This window comes from Sinocyclocheilus rhinocerous, unplaced genomic scaffold (genome assembly GCF_001515625.1).
Source record: "Sinocyclocheilus rhinocerous isolate Xijiao unplaced genomic scaffold, SAMN03320098_v1.1 scaffold1049, whole genome shotgun sequence".
Taxonomy (NCBI): Eukaryota; Metazoa; Chordata; class Actinopteri; order Cypriniformes; family Cyprinidae; genus Sinocyclocheilus; species Sinocyclocheilus rhinocerous.
The window spans coordinates 165,986-189,634 of NW_015652136.1; the positions used below are offsets into that span (position 1 = coordinate 165,986).

The 23,649-nt window shown below is 39.2% G+C and overlaps 1 protein-coding gene across 1 annotated transcript in view; it reads right to left on the minus strand.

Annotated features, from left to right (window-relative positions):
* The window catches only part of LOC107713561 (minor histocompatibility antigen H13), a 43,297-nt gene extending 25,216 nt beyond the window's left edge, over window positions 1-18,081 (minus strand). The window contains exons 1-3 of the mRNA XM_016519109.1: window positions 18,075-18,081; window positions 15,854-15,857; window positions 11,184-11,195 (exon numbers count right to left, since the gene is read on the minus strand). The gene's annotated coding sequence lies outside the window, so the exon portion shown is untranslated. The remainder of the gene's footprint in view (window positions 1-11,183; window positions 11,196-15,853; window positions 15,858-18,074) is intronic.
* Window positions 18,082-23,649: the final 5,568 nt, after the last annotated feature.

A 23,649-nucleotide genomic window follows, 5' to 3' on the forward strand; every position in this document is an offset into this window, starting at 1 on the left:
GTTTGTGAAATTACGTCTCACACAAGGTTTTCAAATTACTTTATAAGTTATTAAATGAAAAAAACGTGAAGGTGAGTACCTCACCTTCAGCATTATAGTTATTTCACCCGCGCCGGCGCCGGACAGAGACGGTGATGCTGCATGTCGTGCCAAACCTCTCACGGCAGAGTCATCAGCTTGAGATCGTTTTTTTGAGATCGGCCGTTTTAAAGACCGCCGATCAATCATCCCAACGCGATTATCGGCCGATAGTGATCGGTAGCCGATCAATCGGAGCACCCCTAATGAATATACATATGGTATATATCTAAATTTAATCCTCTAGTATTTGGGTAGATATTTAAAGATGGCCATCTATAAGCATGATGGTTTAAATATGAAACAGTAACACTTTACAATAAAATTCCACACTAAGTGTAACACATTAAGGTTAATAAGTGCTGTGAAACTATTGTAAGATTGTTAATGCACTATGAACTAACATGAATGATAATATTTTGGATCTATATCAGGTACAGTACATGGCAAATTTTCTCAAAGAAAGAAAAAAAAAAAAATCTCTCAACAAACGCTGTAAAATATACATGGGAGTCAGGTTATAATACTAACTTTACAATTACAATTATATTTCTACTCCAATTTGTTTTTTGAAATATACACATTTAAAATGGTGGCTGTCATAAAAACTAGAGCCCAACCGATATATCGTTTTGCCGATATTATCGGCCGCCGATATATCGGTATCGGCGAATATGCCGCCGATATGACATTTTTTTTTACAGAACATATAAGTTCTTCGAGCTGAAGGGATCCCCCGAATTTGGTGGAGATCTGCCAGCGCGTTCGCGAGACAGTGACACCAGACAACACTTTGCATTCAAGCGTTGTCTTATTCGACCGTAAGTGCCCTGCGAAGTGGACTTCACATGGAATTCCGCCATGATTCCAGTTCCAAGGGGCCGGGCTCTAATAAAAACTTGACAAATTTATTCAATAAATATTGAAGAACAGTAAAAATTATAATGAATATGTCATGGTGCATATAATTTGTAAAATGCTCCTCTCTAGAGTTCATTTTTCTAGCTGACTAATGAGTTTGGTCACAGAATCTTTTTTTTACTGAGGTAAATGTGACGTTGCGTGACATTCTATTGTTTAAAAGCTGTTATATTGACGTCTTTCAGCAGTTGAAACTCTGATTGAGCGACAGTTTTTATTGTTTGAACATTGTAAAAACAAAAAGACAGAATTTGAAATCTGAGACTTTGTTTCATATTAAAACAGGGATGCAAACTCATCATGGGTGAAAAAGGTGACAAAGATGACTTGGATTTATTATAAAATTACTGAGTATAGCAAGTGCAGGAATCTCATGTCTCATGTCATTAAAAAAATAAAAATAAAACTGAGCCCAGACACATTAACAGCCTAGTAGTGTTAATTATTTAAATACTTAACTAGTTAACTACAAATTAAGTTAATTATTAATGGTACAATAATTAAATAATGCATTAAATATTTAGACATTTTTTAGATTGAATTTAAAAACTAAATTTTTCAAACATTGCCTAAAAAAGGACACATCAAAAGAGTGTTTTAAGTTATCTTTACCTGTAGAAGCTGCTAAAGGCAACACAGACTTGTTTCTACTGTAGTTTTGCTACGCTGAATTTACTATGCATCACTTAAAGCACAGCTCTGTTTTGACATCGGCTTGTCAGATAGTTCGTTCTGTCTATTAACGTTACAGTTACCACCGTCAATCGCGGAACAATTTGGCGGATTCGCTAGAGTAACTTTTTACACTCGCGGAATTTTTTACACTGGTTTGTCAAACTTTTCTTCAAACTGTGAATGAAGTATGTATTGTAGAGAAACCGAGCAAAGGGCGCTTCCCTTATGGTGCAACTGACCGAGCTTATTCATGCGAAAACGCTTGATATAATCAATAACTAACAACACAATGAATATCTTATTTACATCGTGTATGCTTTCTTTTTGTCTTGTTATAATAGGAAGATCTGTGAGCGTGTAAAAGTACATAAACTTGCAAAATCAAAAATTAGATTCAATAAACTGGCCAATTGACGCTCATCTATGCAAATCGCATGCAAATACTGACAGGCTTGGCGGGCAGTATAAATGTGGCAAGAGCGGCAATTGCGTCAGAATCTTCTCCTTCACTTCACTGATCTATTCACGTGAATTTCCAGAAGAAGAAATGGAAACAAGCACTAGCTGCGGGGTTTGTGCAGGCCCCATAAGCCCGCCAGATACCCATCAGCACTGCATCTCCTGCCTGGGCCTGGCCCATGCTGAGGCGGCCTTTGCTGACCTGGAGTGCACTCACTGCGCAGACCTGCCAGTCCGTACTCTATGAGCTAGGAGAGACCTAGCTCGTGACTTGATGGGGACGAGACCCACTGCCGCCTGTGAGCCGCTGGCGCCTTCTTCGGGCACGCTGGGAGCGGATCTCAGTCTACCGTCTAAGCCCTGCAGACTAACTGCCCACCTAGCTGATAAGGCGTTCCCTTCAGCTGGTGAGGCAGCTTCCGCTTTACATGCAATGGCAGTGCTGCAGGTCTTGCAAGTCATGAGGGACGTGCGTGCAGTGACGGACTTCGCGCTGATGGCAACTTAGGTGCTTGGCCCAGGCCATCGGCCAATCCATGGGCTTCATGGTGGTTCTTCACAGGCACCTATGGTTAAACCCAAGCCAACCTGAAAGACTCACAAAATGCTCCTAAACGCACAAATATCTCCCTCCGGCCTCTTTGGTGACACTGTGGAGTCGGTGTTCGAGCGTTTTGCCGAGGTTCAAAAGCACGCGAAAGCTATGAGTCATCTGATGCCACGGCACGTGCCCCAGCAGCCTCATAGATCGCGCTCCTTGTCTGCACCCCGTTCTGCACAGAGAGGGTCTAAACAGCCTGCTGCGTCCTCCGCGGTGCCACGTTTGGAGCCGGATGTTCACCGTAAGCAATGGCCAGGAAGAGACGCCACGGAACCAAGCAAGAGCCCCCGCCGTGATAGCGGGCCATTTTCGGCTGCCAAGGGTCCTGTCAAGCCCATCAGTTTGTCACCTGGGTCTTCTGCACATGAGGCTGCTACAGTTGTGGCTGAAAGATCGAGTCCCGTGGAGAGCATGGACCGTGGGGCCTATGCGCATCAAGGTCACACACAGCTGTCTAAGCGCTCTGAGACCATGGCGCGACCCAGAAATGTTCAGCAGGGGGGTTCCCCTAGGGCTGGTGACAGCACACACTGTGATAAAGATGGATGCGTCAACCACAGGCTGGGGAGCAGCGTTCCAACTTCAGGTCTGTGGTCAGAGTCTCGGAGCTGGTGGCACATAAACCGCTTGGAACTAAAGGCGGTGTCCTTGGCTCTAATGGCCTTTCTGCCGCAGCTGGAGCAGCGGTATGTGCTGATTCGCACCAACAACATGTCTGTGGTTTTGAACATAAATCGCCAGGGCGGCATGTGCTCCAGAACCCTTTTCAAGCAGGCTGCGAGTCTTCTATTATGGGCGGATCGTCATTTCCTCTCCATCAGAGCAGCGCATATCCCCGGTCTCCTAAACCGCGGAGTGGACATGATCTTGAGGAATGGAATTCCTCACAGAGAGTGGAGGCTGCATCCCAGCTCGGTCCGGATGATTTGGGATCGCTTCGTGAAGGCGGAGGTGGATCTGTTTGTGACGAGCAAGAACACACAATGTCCAATGTTCTTTTCACTGTCCCACTCCCCGCTGATGGGGGACACTCTGATGTCACTAGCCGAGATCCAGACTTTATGCATTTCCCCCAGTGAAGATTTTGCCTCTAATATTATGCAAAATCAGGGAAGAGAAACCGTCAGTGATCCTCATTGGCCCAAACTGGCCGAATCAACCTTAGTTTCCGGACCTCAGGGAGATGCTGGTAGCTTCCGCTTGGCGGATTCCCCTCAGAAAGAACCTACTGTCTCAAGCGGACAGCTCGATATGGCACCCCAGCCCGGAGCTGTGGAGCCTGCACATGTGGCTGCTTCAGGGATCCTAGAGGAGCTATGCGCCCTGCTTCCTCGTGTAATTGACACGATCATGGAGTCTTGTGCACCCTCTACTAGGCGTTTGTATGCATTTAAATGGGGAGTGTTGAAATGGTGCTGTGATGAAGATATCAACACTGCGGTCTGCCCCGTGACGGATGTTCTACGTTTTCTGCAGCACAAGCTCGATAACGGGAGCTTGCCATCAACGTTGAAGGTTTATGTGGCCGCTATTGCTTTGTTTCGTTCCCCAGTTGACAGGCAATCGATTGGGAAGCACGCGTTGGTGGTCAGATTTCTCAGGGGGGGCGAGGAGATTACATTCCACCCACCGTTGGTGCCGCTGTGGGACTTAGCGCTGGTTCTGAAAGTTCTCTCTCTACCCCCGTTCGAGCCCCTGGATTCTGCTGCTTTGAGGGAGCTCTCCCTCAAAACTGCTCTGCTTATTGCCCTTGCTTCGGCTAAGCGCATAGGAGATTTGCATGCGCTCTCAGTAAATGAGGATTGTATTCGTTTTGGACCTGGGGACTGCAGTGTTACTCTCTGGCCCAAACCAGGCTACGTGCCTAAATCTAATTCTACCCCCTTTAAGGTGAAGGTCATTTCCTTGCTCGCTTTATCTGCGGAGCCATCGACCGCTCGGCCGCCTTTCGTCAGTCTGACCAGCTGTTTGTGTGCTATGGTGGCTGTGCCAGGGGACGAGCGGTGTCTTAGCAGAGGCTTTCTCACTGGATATTGGACACTATTGTGTCGGGGTATGTGAGCCAGGGACAGGAATGCCCTATTAACGTCAGAGCCCATATGACGCGGGCTATTGCTTCATCATGGGCCTGGTCTAAAGGCACATCTATTTGGGATATATGCTTTGCAGCTGGCTGGTCTTCTCAGAACACTTTCGCAAGGTTTTACAAGCTGGATGTGCCGTTCTTGATGTGCTCAAGTGCTTTCGGTGAGTCTATAGCTTCTTATTGCTAGGCTTTTTCAGTCAGGATTTAGACCGTATCATAGTAACTGAGACTGCTCTCATTAGAGTTACAAATGACCTGCTCTTATCATCTGATCGTGGTTGTATCTCTCTATTAGTGCTACTGGATCTTAGCGCTGCGTTCGACACTATTGACCACGACATTCTTTTGAAAAGACTAGAAGACATTCTTTTGCATAGACTAGAAAACTTTGTTGGCATTAATGGAAGTGCATTAGCATGGTTCAAATCTTACTTATCTGACCGCCATCAATTCGTAGCAGTGAATGAAGAGGTATATCGATCACAAGTGCAGTATGGAGTACCTCAAGGCTCAGTACTAGGGCCATTACTCTTCACGCTTTACATGTTACCCTTGGGAGATATCATCAGGAAACACGGTGTTAGCTTTCACTGTTATGCTGATGATACTCAGCTCTATATTTTTTCGCGGCCCGGCGAAACATACCAATTTGAAAAACTAACGGAATGCATAGTCGATATAAAAAACTGGATGAGTAATTTCTTACTGCTAAATTCAGAAAAAACAGGTGTTAATTATAGGACCTAAAAACTCAGCATGTAATAACTTAGAACACTGTCTAATGCTGAGTTCACACTGCATGATTTTCAAACTCGTCGGATCGCCGTTGTTTTCACACTGCGTGACTATCTGGGGTAGCATTCAGTTGCTGCCGTGTTCACATTGCACGATGGATCGGCGACAGGGGGTTTCACATTGCATGACTTCACAATAGGAAGAATCGCCGACAGCTCTGTCTGGTCCGCAAACTACGTTTCACAACAAAACACACGCGAGAAGTTATAAGGAAATAACGCGAGAACCCGCGTGCGTCAGACCGGAGTTCTCGAGCGAGACTGGAATGATTAAAAAAAAAATATATAGCCCTCAAATTGTCTGTGAGCTGATTTCCAGCTACAAGGAGAAAAAGAAAAACAGATTATGCAAGGAGGGAGATGCAGGGAACAGGGAGTGGGTTTTCTGCAAAGAGAGTTGGAGGTAAATAATTTTGCAGTAACTGTTATGCTGATGTTGTGGCTGGGGTAAAAAATGTTTCTTGGTCTCTCATTGGCTGTAGGTCATTGCCGATGTAGTTTTCAGTCAGAAATCATTGCACACAGCGTGATTGTGAATCGCCGACAGCTCCAGATATTTAGCATGCCAAATATTTTGCGGGCGTCGGCGACGTGTCGGCAAATTCCCTCAGATCGCATCTTTGATAAATTCACACTGCGTGATTGTAACTCGCGTGAACAAGCTTTGCCTCTGATTTCGGGAATTTGTTGGCGATTTCGCAAAACCTGTCGGCAAGTGAAAAATCGGGCTAAAATCGTGCAGTGTAAACTCGGCATAAGACTTGATGGCTGCTCTGTCAATTCTTCGTCATCAGTTAGGAACCTAGGTGTACTATTTGATAGCAATCTTTCCTTTGAAAGCCACGTTTCTAGTATTTGTAAAACTGCATTTTTCTATCTCAAAAATACATCTAAATTACAACCCATGCTCTCAATGTCAAATGCAGAAATTTTAATTCATGCGTTCATGACCTCAAGATTAGATTATTTTAATGCTTTATTGGGTGGTTGTTCTGCACGCTTAAACTCCAAATGGTCCAAAATGCAGCAGCTAGAGTTCTTACTAGAACCAGGAATTTTGACCATATTAGCCCGGTTCTGTCAACACTGCACTGGCTCCCTATTAAACATCGTATAGATTTTAAAATCTTGTTTATTACTTATAAAGCCCTGAATGGTTTAGCACCTCAGCATTTGAATGAGCTCTTGTTACATTATAGTCCTCCACGTCCGCTGCGTTCTCAAAACTCTGGCAATTTGATAATACCTAGAATATAAAAATCAACTGCGGGCGGCAGATCCTTCTCCTATTTAGCGCCCAAACTCTGGAATAATCTACCTAACATTGTTCGGGAGGCAGACACACTCTGCACACAGACACACATACGCTTCTAATATTCAAATCCGTTAAAGGATTTTTAGGCTGCATTAATTAGGTCAACCGGAACCGGGAACACTTCCCATAACACCCGATGTACTTGCTACATCGTTAGAAGAATGGCATCTACGCTAATAATAGTCTGTTTCTCTCTTATTCCGAGGTCACCGCTGCCACCAGATCCAGTCTGTATCCAGATCAGATGGTCATTGAACGAGCTCTTGTTACATTATTGTCCTCCACGTCCACTGCGTTCTCAAAACTCTGGCAATTTGATAATACCTAGAATATCAAAATCAACTGCAGGCGGCAGATCCTTTTCCTATTTAGCGCCCAAACTCTGGAATAATCTATCTAACATTGTTTGGGAGGCAGACACACTCCATCAGTTTAAATCTAGATTAAAAACCCATCTCTTTAACCTGGCTTACACATAACACAGAGTTTTGGTTCCTTGTCGCTGTTGCCTCTGGCTTGCTTAGTTGGGGACACTTAATTTCCAGCGATATCGTCGACTTGATTGCACAGACACTATTTAAACTGAACTGAGCTGGATGATGACATCACTGAATTCAATGATGAACTGCCTTTAACTGAAAATTGAGTGTTTACTTCTGTCATTTTGCATTAATGACACACTGTTTTCCTAATTAATGCTGTACAGTTGCTTTGACACATTCTGTATTATCAAAAGCGCAATATAAATAAAGGTGACTTGACTTGACTTGACTGTTGACACTGTGCAGGCTTATGTGCATTTTTATGTGCTTTGTACAAGTTGTCACCGCATATAGCTGTTGACACGGTTTCAGTCTATGTGCATTTTCATGTGCTTATTACGTTGCTGTGTCTGCCCTGTATTCAGTGCAGGTGCTCGTTCATTTTGGCTAGATATGCAAATTCAGTATACCTGAGCAAAAGTTACTCATTTGTCTAGCCGTGCCTATCAGCTACGAGCTTTCCTAGCGAGCGTTGCTATTGGTTGATAATGTCTGTTGTTCTACTCCATGTTTGGTGTAGCCTTAGCTTGCTGGCCTAGGGCCCATTCTTCGTACCTCACTTAATACACCTGAGATGATTTAAAAGATACCTGATCTTTTAATCGTGATAACTGATCTCTGGCTAATTTGGTTCTTCAAAGAGCAGGTCATTTGCAGATCTGATTAACATATCTGGATTAAGTTGTCTAAGATTACTGCACTTTCTTGTGTTCCCCGTAAAGGGCAGATGTATCGATACTCGAAACCACGATCAGCAATGCAGCGATTGGCTGGCGGCAAGACAGCAACGTAATGACATCATATAATTAAAGACACCTGACAAAAAACTTGACAAATTTCTGGACCTTTATAAAGGAAACAGCCAAGTGAACAAACTACATAAATGTTATAATAGATGTAATAATAGATAAATAAAAAATGTTTTTATTATTTTTTTTTTACATGACTCCCAATTATTTATATTCACGATTTCTAGTATTTGTACAGGTATTACGTTTTTATTTCAATGTTGTAGTTAGCAATTCATGTAATTTTATCTTTGAAGCAGATTTGTTATGTGACAGCATTAATAAAAAGTTATCTGCATCTCCTGCGCTCCATCAATCCACTCACATAATAGCTGTCAGCACTCAAATTTATGCACGACTCAGATTAACTGTATGTGTGTAAGACTCTAATACAATTATAACGTAATTATTTTATCACGAATAAATCTTTCAGTGAGTAAAACTGGCTGTCTCTATAGTATTATAGACTACACAACACTATAATATTATAAAAAATTTTTTTAATTATTATCATCATTTTAAATTATTAATGTCCCCGGATTAGTAGGGTACTCTTGTAATAAAGTAGCAGTGGCTGGGATAGATTTTAAATATTAATACCACTTAAAAAGATGCAATCTAATCCTTCTTACATGAAATAAACTGCTTCTGAGAAGGTTTAAGTTTACGGACCTGTTGCTATGACAGCAAGTCCAGGATGAGCTTCAAAGAACCAAATAATCCAAGATCATGCCAAATCGTCAACAATCAAATCCAGCTAACTGAGTAAGCGACGTACAAAGAACGGGCCCCTGATCTTCGCTGCTCTCACGGTGGGATTGTACATCATTCCCACATGAGATTCTTTCAATGTAAAGTGAACGCTCGATAGGGAACGTCTCCGGTTACTGTCGTAACCTCAGTTCCCTGAGAGCGGGAACGAGACATTGTGAAAATCACCGTGCTTGTTGCTCGATCAGTAATGCAGCATTCAGTCTCAGATTCTGACGCAATTGCCGTTCTTGCCGCATTTATACTGCCTGCCAAGCCTGTCAGTATTTGTATGTGATTTGCATAGTTGAGCGTCAATTGGCCAGTTTGTTAAACTGGCGTTATCCTATAAGACTTCAGGATTTTGGAGAAGGGGAGGAGTCCCCACATGTGATTCTCGCAATGCCTCGTTCCCGCTCTCAGGGAACTGAGGTTACGACAGTAACCGGAGACGTTCAGTAATTTGAAACCAGAGCACATAAAAATACACAAGCGTTTTTGAAAGCACGGCTCAGTTTACGTTTCCACTGCAGTTTAGTACCGCTCTAGAGTGGGCTGTATTATAGACAATTCCTCTACTGCCACGACCACCTGAAAAACTTTTTCATTCCGCATCGCCCCATCAAGCTCTCGCTGGATCCGCTCCTCTGCTATCAACGAGAGGAACGTCTGTACTTCCTCAACAGACCACGAAACAGCCATTTTGTTGTTTAAAAAAGGAGCGCTTGTTCAAAAAAAAGTTGATTTCGATCCTCGCTGACTGTGCTGATTTAATCTAGCGGGTCTAGTGTCTCGTGTCGCAAGTTCAGGTAGTGGCGATTCTCTCCGGCCAATCAGTGATCAGCAGGGTTTACACGTCACATTTTGGTAATGGTACGGCTTGCTTGGAACCTCAGCCGAGGGGGTACTGAAAAAAGTACCATTAGAGCGTGTACAAGATTGAGTTGGTATTACTGGTACTGTAAAAAGACCCTCCCCCAAACAATTCTAAAAACTCACCGGATCTATACGAATCACACAAATGACCCATTTTGAAATCAAAACCCGAATTTTGCCGAAAGGTGACAAGTTTGCAACCCTGCAAGCACAAAGCTTACTGTGATTTATTGGATGAGAGGTGTGCTTACAATGTTCTGTTCATTAACTGAAAACAGGCTAGACTAATCGAATTTTGGGATTTAAGAATCGATATCATTTCGTAAAAATGAAAATCGATTAAAATAAAGAAATTTATATTTTTTACCCAGCCCTATGGTCCAGCCCATTTAAAATGTGACCTAATTGGTTTGCTGACTTTACGGTGAAACTGTGTTAATTTGTCACCTGTGCTGTCACACAGATACACTGTTTCCATTCAGATCTAATCACAACAACGTAGGAAACAGATCCGGCGTGACGCAGCTGACACAGAACAGCATACGTTGTTTACGTCCAGCTGATATTCTCCAAAATGGCGCTACAGGGTGATGCAGAGGAGACGAAGTGTTGAATAAAGTTGTTATTTTTTTTCTTTTGCGCACAAAAATTATTCTCGTAGCTTCGTAAAATTACGGTTGAACCCCTGATGTCACATGGATTATTTTACAGATCTCCTTGCTACGTTTCTGGACTTGGGAACATTTCAGTTGCGTTGCTGTCTATGCAGGGTCAGACAGCTCTCAGATTCCATCAAAAATATCTTAATTTGTGTTCTGAAGATGAAACGAAGGTCTTACAGGTTTGAAACGACATGAAGGCGAGTAATTAATGACAGAATTTTCATTTTTGGGTGAACTAACCCTTTAAGGTCCAATTAACTAGCATGCATATTTACTAGCATATTGGCTGTTTAGTAGTACTTATAGAGCACATATTAATGGCTTATTCTGCATGACTATATTTTAGATTCCTTAATCCTACCCCGTACCTAAACTTAACAACTACCTTACTAACTATTAATAAGAGGCAAATTAGGAGTTTGAGGTGAATGTCGTAGTTAATAGTAAGAATTACACTGCATTTACTGCAAACTAACAAGATACTGGTTGTATCATTTACATTTCACAGAGAATAACACACCTTCAACTTAAACACAAAATTATGCAATTTGTAACAGTGTGACTATGACTGAAGGGACACACACACACACACACACACACACACACACACACACACACACACACACACAAAGTCACCTTGAAAAAGAGCAGTTTCAGATGAAAACAACCTCTCTGCTTTCCTCATCTCTCTCCTCTCTTTCTCTGCTTGTGATGGTCTCGGGCATATCTGAAGCACTCTGATAGAGACACAGAAACATGGTTATGCTCACAATATATACACACACTGTCTACACACTATCATAAGCTTGTGTACTTTGACATAGGATATGAAACATGCAAAATATTATTAATAGAGATGCACCGACTGCAATTTTCTTGGCCGATTCCGATTTCCGATTTTTCGTTAATGTGATCTGCCGATACCGATTTTTGCCGATTCCTATTTTCTTTCTGAGAACTATAATTGACAGCATATACAAACAAAAATCTGCATTTCTTCAACGCAAAGTTTTATTTTCATAAAAAAACCACAAGTAAAAAGTCAGCAATAAAATAAGAACAAAAAAAAAAAGGCAAACAACAGCACAAATAAATGCAATAGAATAAAGAGAGCTATGAAACTAAGTTTTTCAGGTTAAGTAAGTTTTTATTCAGGTAAGAAATACTACAGAAATTAAAGTAATCAAATGTAAAATAACATCCACTTTACACTTTAATTTCTGTAGTCTTCATTGTAAAAATTAAATACAGATTAATGCTTACATTAAAGTTATAAAACGTATTCAGGAGCAGAAAGTGATTTTCTTTGTCTTTTGTTCTTTGATTAACATGACAGACAGCAGCAAAGAAGTGAGACTGACCGACCCATCACCGATCCGGGCCGATCATGAGGAAAATCGGCTGATTCCGATCCCTGGCCGATCGATCGGTGCATCTCTAATTATTAAGAAACCAAGTTGTAATGATTATAACAATTAAAGGGTGATTTCAAAAACAGAAAGCCAATTCTGAGGGTTAATATTGTGTAAAATATTTTGACACAATCCCTTTAGATCAGTCTTAAAAAAAAAAAACAGTACTGTAACTACAATATTGTGAAAGGGTACAATTTAAAAGTGCCTTTATTTGAAATAGAAACCTATATAAATGTCTTCACTGTCACTTTTGATTCATTTAATGTGTCCTGGCTAAAGTATTAATTTCTGTAAAAAAAAAAAAAAAAAATCCCCAAACTTTTGAATTGTTTTCAACATTGTTAATAAAATGTCTCTTGAACACCAAATCAACATATTAGAATTATTTCTGAACGATCATGTGAAACTGAAGTCTGAAAACCCTTTACATGGTAATATTTCTCAATATGACTGTTTTTACTATAGTTATTATAATCAAATAAATGCAGCCTCTGTGATATTAAGACATTCGTCAATGACACTTTTTCGCTTTTTATTCTTCAGACTTTTAGAAGCTTTTGGGGGCCTTAACATGCTTAACATTTTGCACACATGCCCAGGCCAAAAGATCGCAGTGGGTTTTCAACTACTGAATATGGGTCAAATTCAATGAATGGGACATTGAGTCACATTGGGCTCCTCGTGTCTATGAACCATATCAGGCCTTAAAAATTAAGAAAACCAAATTTAAAAAGTGTATTAAGAACAGGAATTTAAAATTGATATTTACTACTCGAGTTATAAGCATACAAACTCTGGAAAAATAATATATTTATAGCACTCAGACAAGTTTGTTCAATGCAGCTGTTTTGATACATTAGATACATTTCTAGTTTGAACATTATTTGTACTTCAGACATTCCTCTTTTAAAGAAGAAAGTATCATCTGCATGCAAAGTGACCCACATTTGGTTTTTGACCATGTGTACAACTCAACAATTTACTCTTGAAGCCACAAAAAGGGCATGAAGATACCTTTAATACTTCTTGAGTGACAGGCATGCAAACTTTGGAGGAAAAAAAACTTGAAGTGCTTTCCCCCATGTTTGAATGATCACCACTGGCCTATAATGCAACAAAGATTGCTGAAGTTAACAGATTTTGAACAACCTGTGGAAAAAATAAAAATAAAAAAAATAAATAAATATATATATATATATATATATATATATGCTGCCGTTTTTCTAAAGTAATTCTTACCCTCCTGAAATTTGATTCACACTCTCTCTGGTGAAAAATGTAATTTTGACCCCTCTACAAAACAGTGGATTACTCAGTAAATATTCATCCATGAGATTTAATATTTTGATTTTCATCATTATACATGTTTATCTTTCTTCAGAAAGAAAATACTGACAATCTAAACTTGGCGCAGGGGAGCTCTGGCTGAGTGGACAGGAATGACCCTGTTTCTAGCACTGGCTGATGTTATGAGGTTAGTGTCAGAGGAGGCCATGCTGCTCAGTGATCAAACAGCTCTGCAGCTCGCCTCGGTTCTCATCTGTCTTTTAATATAATAACTGTTTAACCTGCAAACAAGATGTCGCTTTTGAGCGTTGCAGCAGGAAGGAAGCAGTGTGTCTGTTCGCACACAGCTATCATAGCGACTCAGAAGGAACGAAATACAGCGAAATCATACGGTTTTGGAATTACATAATTACACTGGTGAGTAAATATTGACATAAAACATATCAGTGGATGCGATTATTAAAGTTTAACGGATCATGTATTGGGTAACATATGGCACTATAACAGGCCTGCAACTTTCAAACCAACGGCAAATCAAGAAGTTAAGTTCTCGTTGAACTGCAGCACTTCAGACTTTTCAAATGACTCCCTACTACTGCATTTATGTTTGCATATAGCGTCAGTTAATGTTGATTGTGTAGTTAGTTCAAGAGTTAAATATTCAAGAGGCTTTAACGTGCATTGTCTTCGCACATTCTTTCATTTGGAGTGTCTCTAAATAACTGTCCGTTACCTTGCTCTTGGAGCAGCCCACGGACCGGAGCGCTCCGAAGAAGATGGGCAGCAGGGCCATGAGCAGCAGGCTCCCGTACGCCAGCGCGGTGCCCTCGGCACTGGACACGAACCGGCCCGCGGTCCCGTTCACCGCATCCGACCCGGTACTGGAGCCGTCTGGCACAGCTGCGTTTTGCTCCACATCAGCCATGTTTTCGCGCGTTTAGATACTGTGACCCTTATATATAGATATTCTGAGACTGTCAACTGAGTGTGCTTCTCATTGAGATGAGCTCGGATCTCTTTTAAGGCCACGTTTACTAACTCTGCCCGGTGAAGTCTCCGTGTTCTTCACTGCTCGGACACAAACACACTTACAAGCGTGCTGACACCCGGTGGACCGGAGGAAGAATGACCGCGGCGGTGTTCTGCGCGCTTCTCAAGCGGAAGGCTTTTAGGCCAGAGTTTTCCTATGAATTAAACACTAGAAGGATTATACTTATTCCTAAGGATTGTTATTATTAGGGGTCTAACCTGATCTTCTTCTTCTTCTTCTTCTTCTTCTTCTTCTTCTTCCTGTCTGTGGATGCAGGGTGCGAATTACATAATGGGATTTTTTTGTTTTTGAAAGAAGTCTCTTCTGCTGACCAAGGCTGCGTTTATTTGATCCAAAATACAGCAAACACTGTAATATTTTGAAATATTTTTTACAATTTAATGTAACTGTTTTCTGTGTGAATATCTGTTAAACTGTAATTTATTTCTGTGATGCGCAGCTGTATTTTCAGCATCATTACTCCAGTCTTCAGTGTCACATGATCTTCAGAAATCATAATAATATGCTGATTTATTAGAAACATTTCTGATTATTATCAATGTTGAAAACAGTTGTGTACTTTTTGGGGATTATTAGATGAATAGAAAGTTAAAAAGAACAGCATTTATCTGAAATAGAAATGTTTGTAACGTTTTACTCTACCGTTCAAAAGTTTGTGGTCAGTAAGATTTTTTTTTCTTTTTTTTTCCTTTGTTCCAGAGCAAATAGATTTGGCTGAGGGCAAATTTACATACCTTATTTTTAATATTGTTATTAGGGCTGTCAATAGATTAATTGTACACTCATTGTGAAATTAAGCATACACCATTTATCTTGTTTAACATATTATTTTGTCATCATGAAACATGAAAAAAAAACATTCAGATTTCACAGTGTATATGTGGTGTGATAGATAAAATCATATCTACCTGAACTGAGAATAGCGTGGGTATTTGGTGTCATTAATTGGTGCCTGGTTAGCAGGCTTGATGATCTATATAGTTGTTGGTGTGTATTGCCCAGGTCAGAGTCAAGGTTGAGGATCCAAGCGCAGGTAATTCACAATCAAAGTCACAAACAGGCATGAGGTCAAACACAATCAACAATCCTAACAATGACAGTGTAGTGATTCTGCTTTCACCAACCTAGGGGGGTTGGTGTATTGAAATAGTGTATTGATGGGTATTCACGTCACCAATGACATTATGATTTTTGGATCACGTGTCACTTAAGGTGCGGTTATGAGTACATCAGATAAGAAAGATTGGTGGGATCTCTAACTTGTAGAACCTCTTACTGTATTGTCAACACAAGGAAGACAACTGTAATAAAATAGATTTTATTAACAAACGATTGACAAGAGTAATCAACACTTCTATTAAATTAATACAATCAAGGAAAAAGGAATAAAGTGCATAAGATGCATAAAATGCAAGTGATTCCATTGGGTGTTCCTATGGCAAAGTTATGTTATCTTATGAAAAGATAAACTGAAACTAATAAGGTGAACAACCCTATTATGCATCAAACAAATACATAGAGAGATTATTTGTTCTTAACTGATCAGCTATATAATATCTAATGTAAATTAGAAAAAATCATATACTGATAATATACAACAGCCAACAATGCAGTGGGGGAAGGCGCAGGAATCCGTTTCGACAACCTTGAACACGAAGCGCTGGAGGATGCTGGTCTCCTGGAGCACCAAAGGGTCCTAGAATCTGGAGCTCAGACATGGCCCTGGAGTAGGTGCAGAAGGTCCTTAGTCTGGAAAAAAACAGACGAAATTAACTTGAAGTGAAGGTTTGCTTGCTGGAGCTTAACCTTGTTGCAGATGTCAAGTCAAGTCAAGTCACCTTTATTTATATAGCGCTTTTAACAATACAGATTGTGTCAAAGCAACTGAACAGCATTAATTAGGAAAATAGTGTGTCAATAATGCAAAAATGACAATAGTAAACACTAATTTTTCAGTTAAAGGCAGTTCATCATTGAATTCAGTGATGTCATCATCCAGCTCAGTTCAGTTTAAATAGTATCTTTGCAATCATTTGCAATCAAGTCAACGATATCGCTGGAAATGAAGTGTCCCCAACTAAGCAAGCCAGAGGCGACATGTCTGTGTGTCTTCTGCCTCTCTGGGCTAGAGACTCAGAACTTGGTCGATCTGCTTTGTCTCTCTAGGATGGAGACTCAGGACGTGCTGCATCTGTTGTTGTCTCACCGGATGAAGGCTCTGAATGCAGGGTATCTCTTTCAGGCTCAGAACGTGGTCGTATCTGGTGCTGCCTCAAAAGCTGGAGACTCAGAGCTTGGTATCTGTTATTGTCTCTCTGGTCTCTCAAAACGTTGGTGATCTGTTTCTGTCTCTCCCCTTACAGGATTGAGACTCAGAACAAGGAGTGTCTTTTGCAAGGGCACATTTATCCCTTTCAGATGAGGAGGTGATTGTAAAACCAATTCTCCATTTCCATGCTCCGTTTCCATCAGAGCAGGGGAACATAGCGTGGCCCACCCTTCTTTCCTCCTGTGGAACTTATCTGCATAGTCCAAACACACATTTAGAAAAGTGTCACTAAAGTTTTACCAATGCATTATTCACTTACCAAACCACAACCAGAATACCTTTGGCAATGTTACGAACACATTAAGTCCAAACATGATGGAAAAAGATTGAACTGTCCTGCATGCATTCATTTGTCCATTAACAGCTGAGTTTGTGTAAGATGTTGCACTACACAGCGCTGTAACGGAGAATACTTATTTCTCTGAATATATATAAGATGGGTGTTTCACCCACTGCTGCTGAAACCTTGGAGGTCCTAAGGAATTTTTATAGCAGTGTAGCAAATTAGCTCAAAAGGGAAATATTTATAATTAATTATAACTGGTTATAATTAATAATAAATTTTTATATTAGATCTTAGAATTAACTGTAGCAGAATCAATATTATAATTATTTGATCTGTCCGTCCACCGAGCAGACAATATAATCATTTATCAATTCTAGGAAAGATTATTTTCCTGGCCAAGGAAGAATAGCTTTCCTACTTTATGCAGTACTAGCAGTAATTTAGCATGTAGCAAGGATCAACATTCAGTGACTCCGAATTGTGAGCAGCACACAGAGACAATCAATTGTGAATATAAGTGATTTAATAAATGAAACTATAGCTAATGTACAACAAGACTAAGCAAAACACATATATACAGAATAAAGAAAAGGAAGGAAGAGAGAGAGAAGAGCAAAAGAATGGCAGTATTTCACATCAATTAACCACAACCTAATGAGAATCATCAAAGAATCAAAAATCACCTTAAAAGGGGCTCAAACTTAAACATGGTTGTAAACGGTTACTTGCATTGGCTTCGATTGCTGAACAAGAGTCCTGATGCGGTAGACAACGGAGGTTCTTGATGAGTTCTTTAGGAGTGAGCTGGAGGTTTTCTGGTTCTTCTGAAGATGGGAAAGTCCACAGCGAATCAACAAAGTTACTTGAAGATAAAACTGCCGGAAAATCAAACTCAAGAGGAGAGTTTTGAGGAGTCTTGGATAGTGTCCGTCTCAAAAGAAGAGGTTTCTGAGCCAAGATTAGTCTGAGCTAATTACTTTTGAAAGTTCCTATCCACACCCACCTTTTGGGTCCATTGGCCATTTAGTACCCATATAAATGTAGAATCTGGGGCCAGGACTGTAATTTATATGCAAATGTCAAAAGGCTAAGAGGGGTCTCTAAAGACATAAAACTCCAATGATCATCCATGATTTTAAGCAGACGTCACAGCAGTCACAGGCCAAAAGCGTAGGAATCAGTCTATAAGTGGGTGAAGGGCAGAAACTGCATTTTGACCAATGAGAAGTCCTGTCCTTCCCAGGCTGGGTGCCAGAGGTCTTCTTCTTTAGGTGTCTGGCTGTTGTCCTTGCATCTTTATCTGATGGCATTGGACAGTCTGCCTATGTTAGTCAACCAAGATCCAATCAAAATGTAGCAAACCTTTGTCCACTCTTGTGGTCAGAGAGGGGCCCCGCCATAACCTGGGCCCTGGATTGTGCTGTCCACTACAACGTCACAGTCTTCAGCCGTCACAGATGCCATTCTACTTATGATGTAGCGAGTACATCGGGTGTTATGGGAAGTGTTCCCGGTTCCGGTTGACCTAATTAATGCAGCCTAACAATCCTTTAACGGATCTGAATTATAGAAATGCGATATAATAATGTGTATTATGTGTAAGACAGGTTAAAGAGATGGGTCTTTAATCTAGATTTAGTCATAAATATTAATAAAAATTAGTCATAAAATTTTATCTAGATTTTAGTCATACTTCCTGGTTCTAGTAAGAACTCTAGCTGCTGCATTTTGGACCAGCTGGAGTTTGTTTATTAAGCGTGCAGAACAACCACCCAATAAAGCATTACAATAATCTAACCTTGAGGTCATGAACGCATGAATTAACGTTTCTGCTTTTGATATTGACAGCATAGGTCGTAATTTAGATATATTTTTGAGATGGAAAAATGCAGTTTTACAAATGCTAGAAACGTGGCTTTCAAAGGAAAGATTGCTATCAAATAGCACACCTAGGTTCCTAACTGATGACGAGGAATTGACAGAGCAGCCATCAAGTCTTAGACAGTGTTCTATAGCACACTATCTGATGCGATACTGTGGCTGACAGCTGCATGGTTATAATTTTATCTCTAATAGTATCGATCTTGGAAGTAAAGTAGTTCATAAATTCTTTACTGCTGTGCTGTTGGGAAATGTCTGCGCCTTCTGATGCTTTATTTTTTGTTAATTTAGTCACTGTATTTAATAAATACCTGGGGTTGTGTTTGTATTCCTCGTTGTATACAGAAAAATACAATGACAATAAAGGCGTTCAAATCAAATTAAATAATAATTAATTAATTAAAACATTTTTAAAGAATAATCACACAAATTATCTTCCATGTTTTAATTTTAGCTGTAAACCTCTGTTGTGCAGCACTTTGTTTGCCACAAAAAAGAAAGGGTTTGTTTAATTTTCATTTGATTAAAATATAAATTAAATTGTTGTATGCCATAATTTTAATTACCAGAAATATTAAAGTACATTACACAGAATTTTTTTGGGGGAAAAAATTAATAGGGTCCTATCAGTGTTAAAAAAAAGTTTTGATTATTAAAATTTAATTACACCATTAAAATGAAAAACACAGAATTTGTTATAAAACAGAATAAAACAGTATATCATAGGGCTCGAAAAATTATTTTTGTTCAACTTTTAATAAATTGCTTAACTTGTATAAGTTTCATTATTTCAATTAATTAGACATGCTTTTTGATTAATAAAATGTAACTCCAGAAAAAAAGCGGGGAAAAGATAGGAAAAAATAAAACAGAATTTGGGAAAAAATAAAACAGATTTCATAGGGCCCTAATTGTAACGCCCCTGTGGACTGTTTATTGTGGTTTCTTCCCCTTTTGTTGGTTTAGCCCGTACTATTATTAGTTAATCACCTCATTGTGCTCACCTGTCTGCCCCTCGTTATCTGCCCTATATCTGTTCCTGTCTCTTGTATTTGAGTTTGTCGGTTATTCCGTGTGTGTGTGTGTGTGTGTGTGTGTACACTGCCATTCAAAAGGTGTTACCTGGATCTGCCTTGTTGTGTCTACATTAAAAGTCATTATTGGAATCTTTGTCGTCCTCGTCGTCCTGCCTGCCTCCACACACCGTGACAGAATAACCGACCCGTAAAGTATAGCGGTGTCTTTTCCCTCGTTTGTTTTCCCGGTTTTTGTCAGTTTTTTATTTTTCGTGTTATGGATTACCCCGCCTTCCAAATCCTCCTGCTGGAGCAGGGGGAACGCTTTCTTGAGGACCACACGAACGACTTTCTGTTCCTGGCTCACCTCATGCACTACCCGGACCTTTGTACATTCTATCAAGTTGGTCGTCCTCGTCGTCCTGCCTGCCTCCACACACCGTGACCGTGACACTAATCAGTTGACTTTCCTCATATATTTGCATCAATATAGGGTATATTTTTCTACACCTTTTTTGCATTAATGACACACTATTTTCCTAATTAATGCTGTACAGTTGCTTTGACACAATCTGTATTGTTAAAAGCGCTATATAAATAAAGGTGACTTGACTTGACCTGACCTTTCTTGTTCTTACTAATTCAAGCTCTCTCACCTTGTTATATTTTACAGTTTGTCAATTGACATAAGATTTTGTAGGCTTTACATACACATTATCAGGGTTTAAGTGCTTTAAGAACTTTATGCCTTCTATGCTGTTAGGGTGTAGGCCAACTCGAAATGTAGGACTGACACCAGAACACGTCCACAATGGAGAATATGCTAACACCCTCAGAAAGGGTTCGACTATAATACATATTACACACTAAGCAGGCTAACACACACCCATTTTGTTGTTTGATATTTGAAATAAATTATAGGTAACAAAATGCTAAATGCAATACCTGAGTACAAATGGAGTGAGATTGAAAAATGCAGCAGTAAGTAATATTCCTAAGAGTAAAGGAAGAAGAAAGACAAAAATGGTACCATGGTGGAATAAGGAGTGTGATGAAGCTATTAGAAGGAAAAGGAGAGCATACAAGAAAGTAAGAAGAATGCATAACTATCAAGATTTAATGGAATATAAGAGAGAACAAGCAAAAGTAAAAGAGGTGGTAAGAAGGGCAAAAAGGCAACATTGGAGAGATTTCTGTGACAGAATAGGGAAAAGTACATCAATAGAAGAGGTATGGAATATGATCAGAAGGATGAATGGAATAAGGAAGGAGATAGAATATCCTGTTTTAAATGAAGGGGAAGTCATAGCAGTAGAAAACAGTGAGAAAGCAGAAATGTTTTGTAATACATTTATAAAAGTAAACAGTACGGAAAATCTGACTGAAGAATTTAAGAGGGAAAGGGAGGAAATATTAAAAGAGCATCCTCATCTATTGGACAAAAGGGTTAAGAGATAATATAATGGATGTCCCATTTGGAATGACGGAACTAAAACGAGCGCTGAGGAGAATGAGAGAAACTACTCCTGGTCAAGATGAAATCAGCTATTATATGATCAAGCAGAATCTTGAATCTTGAATCTTAAGTGAGGAATCATCGAGAGTAATGTTATTGTTCTATAATAAAGTTTGGGAAATGGGGGTACTACCACAAAGTTGGAAAGAGGCACTGGTATTGAATTTGCTGTGGGGCATATCCAACAACACCTATTGCAATGCAAGTAGAGATAAATGAAATGCCGCTTTATATTAGAAGGCAACAGTTAATGGCTGTATACTGGACAAATCTTAAAAGTCAGGATGAGGTACATCCAACAAAGAAAACACTAGGAATATGTTGGGAACAAGGAATGAATGAACATAAGAGTTTTGGATGGGTTGTAGAAGAAGATATTAAGGAGATGGGGATAAACAATTATAGATGTATACCAAGAGTAATGTATCCACATAACCCCTTATGGATTCTTCCTCAGGATTCATATTCAGCAATAGTCAGTATTGATAACCAAAAATCTGATTCAAGGCCAGATTTAATCATGGAAATCCTTCAAAATCTCTTTGAGTTAAAACAAAGTAGAATAGAAGTGCAGTTTATGTGGGTTCCAGCCCATGTGGGAATTAAAGGAGATGAAGAAGCAGGTTAATTAGCTAAGCAAGCAGTAGATGATGAAACAGTAGAGCTATCACATAGTATAAGAGAAATAAAATCAGTAATAAAGGAGAAAGTGATTAAAAAGTGGCAACAGTATTGGGATAATGAGACTAAAGGGAGACATTTATATGCAGTACAAAAGAAAGTGGGAGAAATAGGAGGGAGGAAAGTATAATTACAAGACTACCCTTACGAAAAAGAAGTTTATTCAAGTGTGCTGTTAGTATATTCTTTTAAACTAAAAAATAGGAAAGTATACTTTGAGTCTACTTTTTTATGTACTTCTCAGAAATGGGCTTTATGTACTTCTCAGAAATATACTAAAATGACATTTAAGTATACTTGACTTATACTGAGGAAAAAGTCTAAATATATTTGAGCTATACTTGTGCTCCTAGAATCCGTGTCGGAGTGAAACTGTAGAACATGTGATTATTAATTGTAAGGGTTATGATGAAGAAAGAGAAGAAGTATGGAAGAATGAAGGAAAAGAGTTAACATTAAAGAATATATTAGACTCAGATATAGGAAGTAGTACGGTGAATGTGTTGTTTCGGTTTCTTTTATTATGAAATTATGAAATATGAAATTAGAAAATTTGCAGTCTCAAGAAGTAAAGATATAGCCAAAACCAAAAGAAACAAAGAAAATTGCTTAATTCAAAACATAATTGATATATATGACAAACAAATAGAAAGTGAACAAGATAAAAATCTTTTAATAAAATTACAATTGGAATTAGAACACATCTATGAATATAAAGCTAAGGGTGCGTTTATAAGGTCAAGGAGAAAGTGGTTAGAAAAAGGTGAATCGAATTCTAAATATTTGTTCAATCTTGAAAGAAAAAAATTAATAATAATATAGGTAATGTTGCTTATTTTCTAGATTCACTTTTAAAAAATGCTAAAACTATAGATCATCATTCTAAACACATATGTGATCGAGACATAACTCTTGACGAAATTCATAAAAGCATTGAAAAGCTTAAAAATAATAAAGCACCAGGCAACGATGGGCTGACCTGTGAATTTTATAAAGAGTTCAAAGAAGATATTTCAGAGTTTCTTTTATATGTCTTCAAATAAATTTTGCAAAATGAAGTAATGTTGCCAACTGTGTTACAGGGATTGATTACATTGATTCCTAAGCCAGGTAAAGACCTATTAAATATAGAAAATTGGAGACCTATAACTCTAATCAATAATGATACTAAATTACTTTCACATATATTTGCAAGTCGATTAAAGTTAGTTTTAAATGAAATTATAGATGATTGTCAATCTGGCTTCTTCCATGGTAGATATATTGGCAATAATATTCGATTAATATTAGATCTGATTGACTACAATTTTCTTTTAAATGATGATAGTTAAAACATTTTTATAGATTATTATAAAGCATTCGATACTGTAAACCACAATTTTTTATTTGAAGTTCTTGATTTCTTTGGTTTTGGCAACAACTTTATCCGTGCAGTTCGAACATTATATAAGGATTGTAATAGCTCTGTTAAACTACCCTTCGGGACCACTCCTAGATTTAATATAGGTAGAGGTGTTAAACAAGGAGATCCATTATCTCCTCTGTTATTTTTATTGGTTATGCAAGTATTGTATCTTCATATTAAAATCAATCCATTTCAAGGTATCCAGTTGGCCAATAATGTGATTAAATGTTCCCAG